This window comes from Sorex araneus, chromosome 6, assembly GCF_027595985.1.
Source record: "Sorex araneus isolate mSorAra2 chromosome 6, mSorAra2.pri, whole genome shotgun sequence".
Classification (NCBI taxonomy): Eukaryota; Metazoa; Chordata; class Mammalia; order Eulipotyphla; family Soricidae; genus Sorex; species Sorex araneus.
In genome coordinates this window covers 60465851-60476086 of record NC_073307.1, presented here as the reverse complement: position 1 = coordinate 60476086, position 10236 = coordinate 60465851, and the positions used below count along the sequence as shown (strand labels likewise).

The 10236-nt window shown below is 49.9% G+C and overlaps 1 protein-coding gene, 1 non-coding gene and 1 pseudogene across 11 annotated transcripts in view; 2 read left to right on the top strand and 1 right to left on the bottom strand.

Annotated features, from left to right (window-relative positions):
• The first annotated feature begins 278 nt into the window (after positions 1-278).
• Positions 279-385, top strand: LOC129406186 (U6 spliceosomal RNA). Its single transcript, XR_008630849.1, has one exon. It is a non-coding gene; the product is annotated as a U6 spliceosomal RNA (small nuclear RNA).
• A 1853-nt stretch (positions 386-2238) lies between these two features.
• ZFAND6 (zinc finger AN1-type containing 6) overlaps positions 2239-10236 on the top strand; it is a 40389-nt gene continuing 32391 nt past the window's right edge. The window contains exon 1 of one of the 10 annotated variants that reach the window (XM_055142889.1): positions 2239-2474. The gene's annotated coding sequence lies outside the window, so the exon portion shown is untranslated. The other 9 variants (XM_055142884.1, XM_004617613.2, XM_055142888.1 and 6 more) reach the window with 9 other exon arrangements.
• Positions 6249-6374, bottom strand: LOC129406340 (small nucleolar RNA SNORA2/SNORA34 family; annotated as a pseudogene).

Genomic DNA, 10236 nt, shown 5'->3' with positions numbered 1-10236 from the left:
AAAAGGAGGCTGATTAATTTTAGTTCAACTAATGTACTATTGCAGAAACAGAAATAAAGGATCTGTAAATGCTCGTAGGGTTTTAAGGGATGAATAGGAAGGAGTCTGGTAGAGCAACAGCTGAGAGTATGTGCACAGGGTCATGAAAAGGATTGTTGATTAAATGTATGATGTATCAGAAGAGAGTCTGTGAGCTGCTTTGCTGGCATCATAAAACTGGAGACCCTTACAGCTATTCTAAGATGCTTTCTCACCTGATGGTGGTTAAGAGTCCTCAAGTGCTTCCTTCGGCAGCACATATACTAAAATTGGAATGATACAGAGAAGATTAGCATGGTCCTTGCGCAAGGATGACACGCAAATTGGTGAAGCATTCCATATTTTGTTTATAAATGTATAGACATGGAGAGTATCATGCTAAGTGAAATGTGTCAGAAAGAGAGGAACAGACATAGAAGGACTGCACTCATTTGTGGAGTATAGAACAACATCACATGAGGCTGACACCCAAGGACAGATAACAAGGGCCAGGGGGATTGCCCCATAGCTGGAAGCCTGCTTCATGAGCAGAGGGGAGAAGGCAGATGGAATAGAGAAGGGATCACTAAGAAAATGATGACTGGAGGAACCAGTTGGGATGGGAGATGCATGCCGAAAGTAGGTAATGGACCAAACATGATGACCTCTCAGTGTCTGTGTTGCAAGCCATAATGCCCAAAAGTAGAGAGAGGGGTTGGGGAATATTGTCTGCCATAGAGGCAGGGGGAGGGTGGGAAAGGGGGAGTATACCCGGAATATCGGTGGTGGGGAATGGGTGGGTATTTGATCATTGTGAGATTGTAAACCAAACATGAAAGCTTGTAACTATCTCACGGTGATTCAATAAAATAAAAATAAATAATAAAGAGAGTCTCAAGTATAACCCATGGTCCCCATATCTTTTGAGGTGTTCTATAAGGTTAAAACTATTTTCAAGTGGCTGGAGTGATAGTACAGTGGGTGGGGCATTTACTTGCATGTGGTTGATCTGCATTCAATACCCAGCATCCCATATGGTTCCCGGAGCACTGCCAGGAGTAATTCCTGAGTGCAGAGCTAGGAGTAACCCCTGAGCATCGCCGGGTGTGACCCCAAAAAAAGAGTAAAACTATTTTCAAGGACTGAAGAGATAGTATTGGGGTTAAGGTGCATGCCTTACATTGTAGTTGACTGGGTTTGATCGCTAGCACCACCAGGTGTGGCTTGAAGGCTACCAGAACACCCTGGGTAATCTTGGCCTCTGGCACCTAAACAGCACCACCTTCCCAGACCCTAGCTCTGAACTGTAGGCCAGGTAGTGAAGAAATTCTTGAGGTGCAAAACAAGTGTTTAACTCAGGCCAGCATGACTCAACTGAAGGTTGAATGACTTCCAAGGAAAGCCGTGGGCTTCTCAGTTATATCTAGATGAGCCCGGGAGAAGAACTTTGGGGAAGCCATTTTTCCTCACCCTGCATCTCTGGGCCAGGGACTGGGCTCTGGGAACCTGGGACCACACACCGTGCATGCGTGTCTCTTCATGCCTGTGTCTGAGCGTGCACAGGTGTGTCTGAGCACTCGCGGTTATACAGAATTTCCCTATGGGCGCTTTCAGTCTAGTTTCCTCTAAGAGCTTTCTCTGACAGGAAACAGTGCTGCTCCGGAGGACGGAGCAAGCATCGGGAGCTGGACTTTGAGTTTGCAAAGGTAAAATGGGGTGGAGCGGGACATTGCGGAGTAGAGGCGCCTGTTCTCGTTTGGAAAGAGCTAGGAATTCCTCTCTACCCAACTGGCAATCCATGTTTCCTGGAGTTTCAATCAGTACTGGGCCCTGCGGGGTAGCAGGGTGAATCAGAACCTCCCTAATCCCCGGAGACCGGGCGAAAAGTTTAGTGTTAACTGAGGCCAAACGGATTAAGAGTTGTCCTCGCCCCGCCTTAAAGCGCCTCTCCCCGCCCCTCTGCGGGTCTAGCCAATCATCATCCGCTGCGAGTTATAACCCCGCCTTCTCCCAAGGGTCTACTCTCCAGCGGACACGCCTCTCTCCGGACTGGCAACTGGGAGAGCGCACTGATAAGTGGCCCCGCCCCTTCCTCGGGTTTTGACAAATGGCCGCGCGCGCCGGGTGTCTGCCCCGCCTCTTCCCCGCCTAGACCCTCCCCGCCCCTGCCCCGCCCGCGGTAATAATTAGGCGGCGGGCGGGGCGTGCGTCAGCGCGGCGCTGGCCAATCCCCGAGGGGCCCCGGCGCGTCACGGCGAACAGCCCGACAGAAAAGTTTGATAAACAGCGGACGGAGGGCCGGCGGCGGGCCGGAGCTAGCAGGGCTTCGGCGGCCTTACCTGTCCCCACTCACGGGCGGCCACCGCGGCGGGCAGCGCGTCAGGCGGAGAGGGCCGCCGCCAGGTGAGACGCTGCCGCCCCTCCCCCCCGCCGAGGCAGTGGCCGGAAGCGCGCAGGTGGGGGCGGGGCGTGCGCTCGCGGGCGGGCGGCGGGGTCGGTGGTCCTGTGGGGGGCGCGGGGTCAGGGATCTGGGGGCTCGGGGAACTGAGGGGCACCCGGGCTGAGGTACCTGACTGGGCTAACGAGGTGGACGCGGCCAAGGGGCTGGGAAACGGGGTCTGGGGGGCCCGGGAAGTGGGCCCGGGGGCCGTTGGGGACGATGAAGTTAGGGGGTCGGTGGCTGGCGGGCCGGGGGTGGCGCAGGGAGAAACCCCTGGGAGCGTTTATGCGGGCGGGGTACAGCCCCCCCCTCGCGTCCCGCCACCCGGGTCACTGCCCCACAGGGGTTCGGTCCCGGCCCGGCCCGCGCACTGGACTCTGGAAGCCCTCCTCTAGGCCCCCTTGTGCCGAGTCCGCCTGCCGAGCTTGCCGAGACCCCAAAAGATTTGACCCTGGGGGTCCCGACTCTGGGCGTCGTGGGAGGCGCTGCAGGTGGGACGGCGGGTTTGGTTGGAACCTTGAGCTTTGCAGCTCAAGCCCAGAAACTGTGTGGCCGACGCCTTGGATTTGGTGTTGCAACCCCCGTGCCCCCTCTGCTGCTTGCCCTGGGGGTTAGGTGCCGTGCCAGAAGCTGGGTATCCAGCGGGGAGGAAAGGGTGTCTTCCGGGTTTGCTTCTAGGTGCGGGCAGAGGATTCAGTCTTAATTCTGGTTCATAGTGTTTGGACATTGTGGGAGAAATCAAGATGACTACTCATCTCTTCTTAATTTGAATTTCTTCCCTTTGAAATTTCAATATAAGAAGTTTGGCACTATTTGCTTTATTTATTTATATTTTCAATGCAAAAATACTAAGTAGAGTCGAAAAGATGTGTAACTTGCTATCGGTTAAGTAGCCAGATTTGGTAGGGCTACTTTTGGTAGGACATTTCCACTCTGCTTTAAAAAAAAAAAAATAACGCACAGGGAGAGGCCTCTTGGGGGTTAGGATGCTAGTCTAGGTGCATCACTGGTCCCCTGTACTACAGGAGCCAAAAGGCCTGTACCCTACGCCCTAGTGTTCATGCTCATTTGGTTGACCTAGAATTGCTGAGAATGATCCAGGACCTCTGGCTTGAGGGCCTTTCCTGCCCCCCAAAACTAAAACTCGATTCTTACTCAGTTGTAAGACCAGTGTAATTTTTGCCTTCCAGAAAGAGTAGGAAGTTACAGGGTGTAAATAGCCATTGTTACATTTTGTCAGGTACAGGCCCAGTTTTTCTATTGTGTACACACTTACATCCTAAACAGTTGGAAGTTGAACTCTTAACAATACTACCAGGGTTTTCTGCCTTTAGCACTTCACTAAGTCTGCACCTGTGGCCTGCAGTGCCCCAGATGTCCTGTTGTGCCCTGGATAGCAGGCCTGTGGCTGCCATTCTGGCTTCATCTTCTATCCTACAGCCCACTCTGGCTGCTCCAATGTAGAGCCACATTTCAGTGTGTGAATTAGATTATTTTGTTCCCAGACTCACAATCCTCCAATAACCTTAAAATTCACAGAATAAAATTTAAACTTTTTCCCGTGTCACTTATACTTTAGACCTGCATTGTCCAGTGGAAATATAAAGGGAGCTATAATTGTAAAGTTTTATGATTTGGTCATTCAACCAAAAAAGTCAAACCAAAATAAGAGTTTGGTGAAATTTTATTTAGCCCCACAATATTACGATTTCAACAAGGAATCAGTGTAAGAAATTTAGTAATTTTCTGCTTTATTTTATTTTATTTATTTATTTATTTATTTATTTTTTGAGACAAGTCTTCACAATCCCGTATATGTCATCCACTTAAAGCAAATCTTGGGCTAGCTTTGTTCAGGTGCTGAGAAGCAAGAAGTATCCTGTGGTTGCAATGGGCCTTTGCCATAACCATTTCCCCCTGGCTCCATGGACAGACTTCCTCCCTCTTTGGACCCCTGCCCTGCAGCTGTGTGTGTGTGGAGGGAAGCATGAGCTGGGCCTTGTAGTTGTTGCTCCTTGTGTCATATTCCTTGAGTCCACTCCAGCCCCCCTTTAGAGATTGCCAGTTACTCACCTTTCCTATCTTGGATCCCCTCCCTTTGTAGAAGCTACTGGAAAGGGGTGTGTGGGTTCTTTTGTGCGCCCTCTACTGGAGTGTGAACTGCCAGAGGGTAGGGTTCCCTCCTACCCAACCTTCAGAGCCCTTGAGTGGTAAACTTGTCTTTAAAAGGCCATTTCAGGGGGCCGGAGCGATAGCACAGCGGGTAGGGCGTTTGCCTTGCACGCGGCCGACCCGGGTTCGATCCCCGGCATCCCATATGGTCCCCCAGGCATTGCCAGGAGTAATTCCTGAGTGTAGAGCCAGGAGTAACCCCTAAGCATTGCTGGGTGTGACCCAAAAAAAAAAAAGCAAAAAAAAAACAAAACATAAAAGGCCATTTCATTCCATACTGTACAAGTACTCTTCCCCTTTTTTTCTTTATTTTGTTTTTGGGCCACACCCAACGATGCTCAGGAATTACTCCTGGTTTTGCAGTCAGGAATCACTCCTAGTGGTGCTCTGGGATCATATGGCATGCTGGATCACGTCCAGGTTGTCCACTTGCAAGGCAAATGCCCTACCCACTGTTGCTATCTTTCCTGCCCTGCAACCTGTTTTCTGCTTTGTGTAACTGGTTATCTTGTCCTTTTTTTCATCATCATCATGGGAAGATCATCTTAACACCTAAATCTTACTATGTGTTTCTTCTCTGGGAGTCATTCTGCCGTTCTGTTGATGAATCAAAACTATTTTTGTCATTACATAAAACAGTGCTAACTTCTTCCTTCTGCAGGTCATGGTCTGGGTGATTTATCTTAGTGTTTGTCTCTTCTTCAGGTTTGCTAATCTGGTAGGTACCAGCCACCTGTGGCTCTTTAAATTGATCCAGATGGAACAGTATTAACGACTTCAGTGTCTCCACCTTAGCTTTGAGGGCATCTGGGTATAGAACAGATACACACGTGACTGATGACTGTCACATCTGGCAGCAGAGATAGAGTCTTCTGCAGTGACACAACTACATGCCAATTTGTAAATAATCATGTGGCACATAGCTGCTTCGTTTCATGTAAGCAGCATGTTAAGCCAGATGGCTGGTGAAATATGGCAAGGCTGAATTGAGATGTGATATAAGAATATAACATGACCTTGATCTCTCACACAAAAAAAATACTTTTGAAAAATTGGATGACATCTTGGTATATGTTTTGTGGTAAGTGAAATGTTGTTACCACTCACTTAGCTGTTTTGTGGGTTGCTGCCAAGACATTGACAGTGAGATTGGGCTCTATTACATTTCTGTCCTGCCCCAGACCCTGGTTTCTGCAGTGGGAGGGCTAGATCACAACGTATGAAGTGCTCCAAGATTTGAGGGGTGAATAACTTTTCTATTAGAATGTCAGAGAATATTACCTGTGCAACTTTGTTTTCAAAATAGTTTATTTCCTTGGTGATAATTTTAAAAAATAGGGGCTGGAGAGAATACAGAAGGTAGGGAAGGGTGCTTGTCTTGCACACAGTCATCCCGGTTCAGTTCCCTACCACTGCTAAATGTGACCCAGAACCAAAACAACAACAAACCCAAACCAAAACAACAACAAATCCAAATTCAAAATACTGACTGCGTTTGCAGGGAGTTCCCCTGTTTGGTGTATGCAATTTTTTTAGTTTACAAGAGATTTCTCTGTATTCAAACTATAATTTGGCTTTGTGTCCTTCTAATACATAACGTTTTCTTTTAATATTTTTCAGATGTTTCTTTCTGATGAACTGACCATTACGTTTCCAAAATTTTGAAATGGTCAACAGACATTTCTTTAGGCTCCTGATTGAAATCAGCAGCTTCAGCAGAGTGCTGGCCTTGATTCAGGGCCAGTGATACATACATTTTCTTTGGAGGAAACGGGCTTGCAACATTTTGAACTTGGAAGGCCCATTTATTATTTATTTAGTGTTTGGGGGCCACACTGCGGGGCTCATGGCTTACTCTGGCTCTGTGCTTAGGGGTCTCTCACTCCTGTGCCTGGGAATCCATGGCCTAATGTACCCCCCACCCCCTCCTCCTTGGGTTGGCCTTGTGCAAGGCACACACCCTCCCCCTGTACTCTCTGGCTCCCTAAAGCCATAACTTTGAGCCGAATTTCTGGAGATTTGCCGGAAGTGTAAGACTCGAGCTACACTTGCTTTTACTGTGGCTACGTTCTTGGAAGGCAGCGGGAACTTGGGTAGAGGTGGAAATGCGACTGGGCTGAGGTTCAGTGTTGCTGAACGCCACCGTGGTTCCTGCCTGGTGACATGGGGAGCGGCGGCGGCCAGGGCAGGAGGTGCCGGTCGTCACCTTGGGGTGCTGTGCTGCCCGGCGGGGGGGGGAGGGGGGCCCCGTCCGGGGCAGACGTCCTTTCGCATGGAGCAGTCACCTTGGCGAGACAGGCGTGCGTGGGCCCCCAAACCTGGCCAGCGGACCTGTTCTCTGCCTTCTGAAGTCTCGGTGACTTGATTCTTGTGGGGCGCAGGAGCTGGGGGGCTCTCTGGGACAAGTGCCCTACCGTCCAGTCTTCGGGCTGCTCCGGAGTTCAGGCTTGCTCGCTGGCAGAAGCCAGGGCTTTCTGCCCCGCTCGTCGCCTCCCGACCCAACTGCTTAGTCGGAGGACGGCGCCGCAGCTACGGGGCCCGCGTACCTCCGGACCCCCACCTGGAGCTGACACCGCGCTGCTGCGCCTTTAAGGAACCAGCTTATCCGGGGGCCGCGGGTCCACCTAACCTGCTAGCAGGAAAAGTTGTTGAAAAGAATGGATGGCGGCGCCTGCCAATGGCCACGTGTGGCCGCCCTGGCGGGGCGGGGCCTCGGCTGGCCAGCCAGTGGCGCGGCGCGGGCGGGGCTTGCGCCGTGGGTTTGGTTGCGCCGGAGGGTCGCTTCAAGTGAAGTTAATGTGAGGTGAGGCAAGCAGAACCTTGTGGAGTTTGGTGGGTAGGAGGTTGGTTCCCCCTCCCCGGCCCCTTCTCTCGGCCCGGACCCGCGGGGCGTGGGTGGGCCGGCGCTCTCGCCGCGGGCAGCGCGGGTGCCCGCCGAACCTCCCGTCGAGCCGGGAGCGGAACAAAGGCTGTTTGGACAGGAAATCGGGGCTGGGACCCAACTGGACGCTCGCGCGGCGGTTCCGAGGCGGTTCGGGTGGTCAGGCTCCGGGCCTTGCGCCTCTCGGTCCCGGGGCCCGATGTTCGGTTTGGCACTCCGTAACCCTCAAGTGGCCAGGAGGCACCTTTGGCCGTCGGTCAGGCCGTCTGTCTGTCTGTCGGACTCGGGGCACGGGGTCGTCGCCCCCCCCAAAGGCCTCCGCTCCCCTTCTGCTGGGAACGGCTGTCCCAACCGTGGGGGAGGGGCCGAGTGAGACGTCCGCCTGCCTGGGCTCGGAAGCCCCCTCCCCCGATCCCTCACTCCTTTGGTCCCCCCACCCACGCCGGGCCAGGGGCTTCGTGTTAGCCCCGAGGGTCCGGTCCTCAGTCCTCCCACCCGTGCGCTGGACCCTCCCCCTAGCCTCCCCCCTCCCCCGTTGGCGCCCCCCTCACTTGTGGAGGCGGGGGTGGGGGGGCTGACTCGCTCTTCCCTGCCCAGTGCCAGCCATGGCCGCCGCACTTTGCTTGGTCGGCAGACTTCTTGTGTGGGCATTTGCTCCAAGTTTGCTTTCGCCTTTTTAGGAGAAGATAGCCCTTGGAGTTACCCCCTGGCGTGGCCCACCCAGCTCCGAGGCTGAGAACACTAGGAGCCCTCCCGCCACCTTTCAGAAAAGTGCTGTACCCGAGATGGTGGTGACTCTTTCATGCCCCCCTCCCCAGTCCGGACTTGCTGATTGTTTACCCGGAAACTAATAGCCTATTTTATATTACATCTTCCAAGATGTAGATGGAACTGTGTGTTAAAATCTGGACATTAAAGTCAGCTGAAGGGAATCGGTAGGATTTATCCACTGAAGGAAGTGAAGCAGTTGCCATTTCATTGTAATGTTTTGTTGTCGTATTTACTGTTTACCTGCCGGCATAGTGTTTTACTATCTGTTGTGCGCTACTTCTGTGAAGTACTGGCTGAAGAAGCATTTTCTTCCGTAAGCGATGTCGGAACCGTGTTTTGAAAGGTGGTTAGAGTAGTGCCACCAGCCTTCCTGTCAATACAGAAACTGTAGTGAATGGATTTCTTAAATGCTGCCAACACCTTTTCAGAATTTCATAGGTTTTGATAAAAGGTAAGAAGGTGACTCCACATTGTGGTGCTATACTTGTTTCTGAAGGTCTTTGAAAGCACCTTTGACAATAAGTTAATTCTGTACATTGTTTCTATCCCCTCTCTGAAATGGAATAGGCCTATTAATGTTTAAGTGATTAACTTGTTAATGAATTTCTAGAATTTTTTTTTAAGTTGTTATAAAGCAAATTTTTAGACAACTAAAAATCCTAATATATTTTATAAATAGGCAGTAGGTCATAGGTTAAACTGTAATTCACTGCAACTGTGGTGGAACACATACAAACCTGAATTACTCAGTGCAGTCCATTTTGCAGTTTAAATAATTTAGCTTTGTTTCTGTAAACTTTTAGTCTCATTTACTGATGGCTTTTTATGTCTAACTTGTAGATCTAATGCTAGTATATTGGTCATCAGTTTGCTTCAGGGAAAAGTTGGTATTTTTCTCCTCTCAGCGCCCATCTGTTGTTGCCTGTGTGCTTGGTAGTGATGTGCGCAAAGCACACTGCTGTCGCCCTCTGAGCCATCGTGTTGGGGGGGGGGTCCCATGGCCGTGAGCCCTTTTATTGTGGGTTCTCTTTCACATAGTTGGCTGCAGTACAGCCAACAGTCACTTGCGACACTGATGATCATAGAAGGTGGTGCTGCCAGTATCACATTTGGGATTCAGGGGTTGGAATCAACTCCTTGCCTCATGCTGGCAGAGTAGGAGCTTGAACCACTGACCTGGCCTGGGGCGTGGGGCCAGTTGTTTTCTTAATGTCATAATTTTTTTGTCTTGACTGAAGAGTTTGGTGTTTTCAGATCCTTTGTTTTCTTTGAATATTTGAAATGGAGACTAAAAATGGCTTACTTGATTAGTGAGATGATTCTTATAAAATATATTTTTATGTATTTTAATATTTTAGGTGTGTCAGATTTTTCACAGGTAAATGCTTTATCCATGGATAAAACAAGTGTTTAAATATTTAAATGTGTTGGTGCTTAAATATTAACATTTTCCTTTGTTCTGAATTTGGGGAAAATATTTCTTGTCAGATTAATCTTACTGGTACCAGACTGAGGATACTTAAATAAAAACAGTCTCAGTGAAAGGTGTTTTGAACGTGGCTGTAGTTTACATTTCAATGTATACCCTCAGTAAAAGGTTTGCCTGTCCTTTTACTGCTCTGGGAACAATAGAACTTTGAGAATCTCTGAATTCAGCAGTAAGTACCGTGTTCTGGATGACAGAATTAGGGAGTATCCTCGTAGTTGGTTTCAACTAAGAGCTGGAAGCCAACTTTCTAGAGGGAAAAGAAAACTTGGAATGACCTAGTATTGGGACAAGATAAGAGTAATGATACCTTTGTTTTGTTCCTTTAGAACGGAGAGAAATGTGTACAGTCTCTTATTACTGGTCTCCAAGGGGAAAGCAGCAATTTTCTGACCCCTACTAGCAGAAGGAAATTTTTTTTATGGGTATAAGGTTGGTAAAAATGGAAAGAATCTATGGTAGAATTTT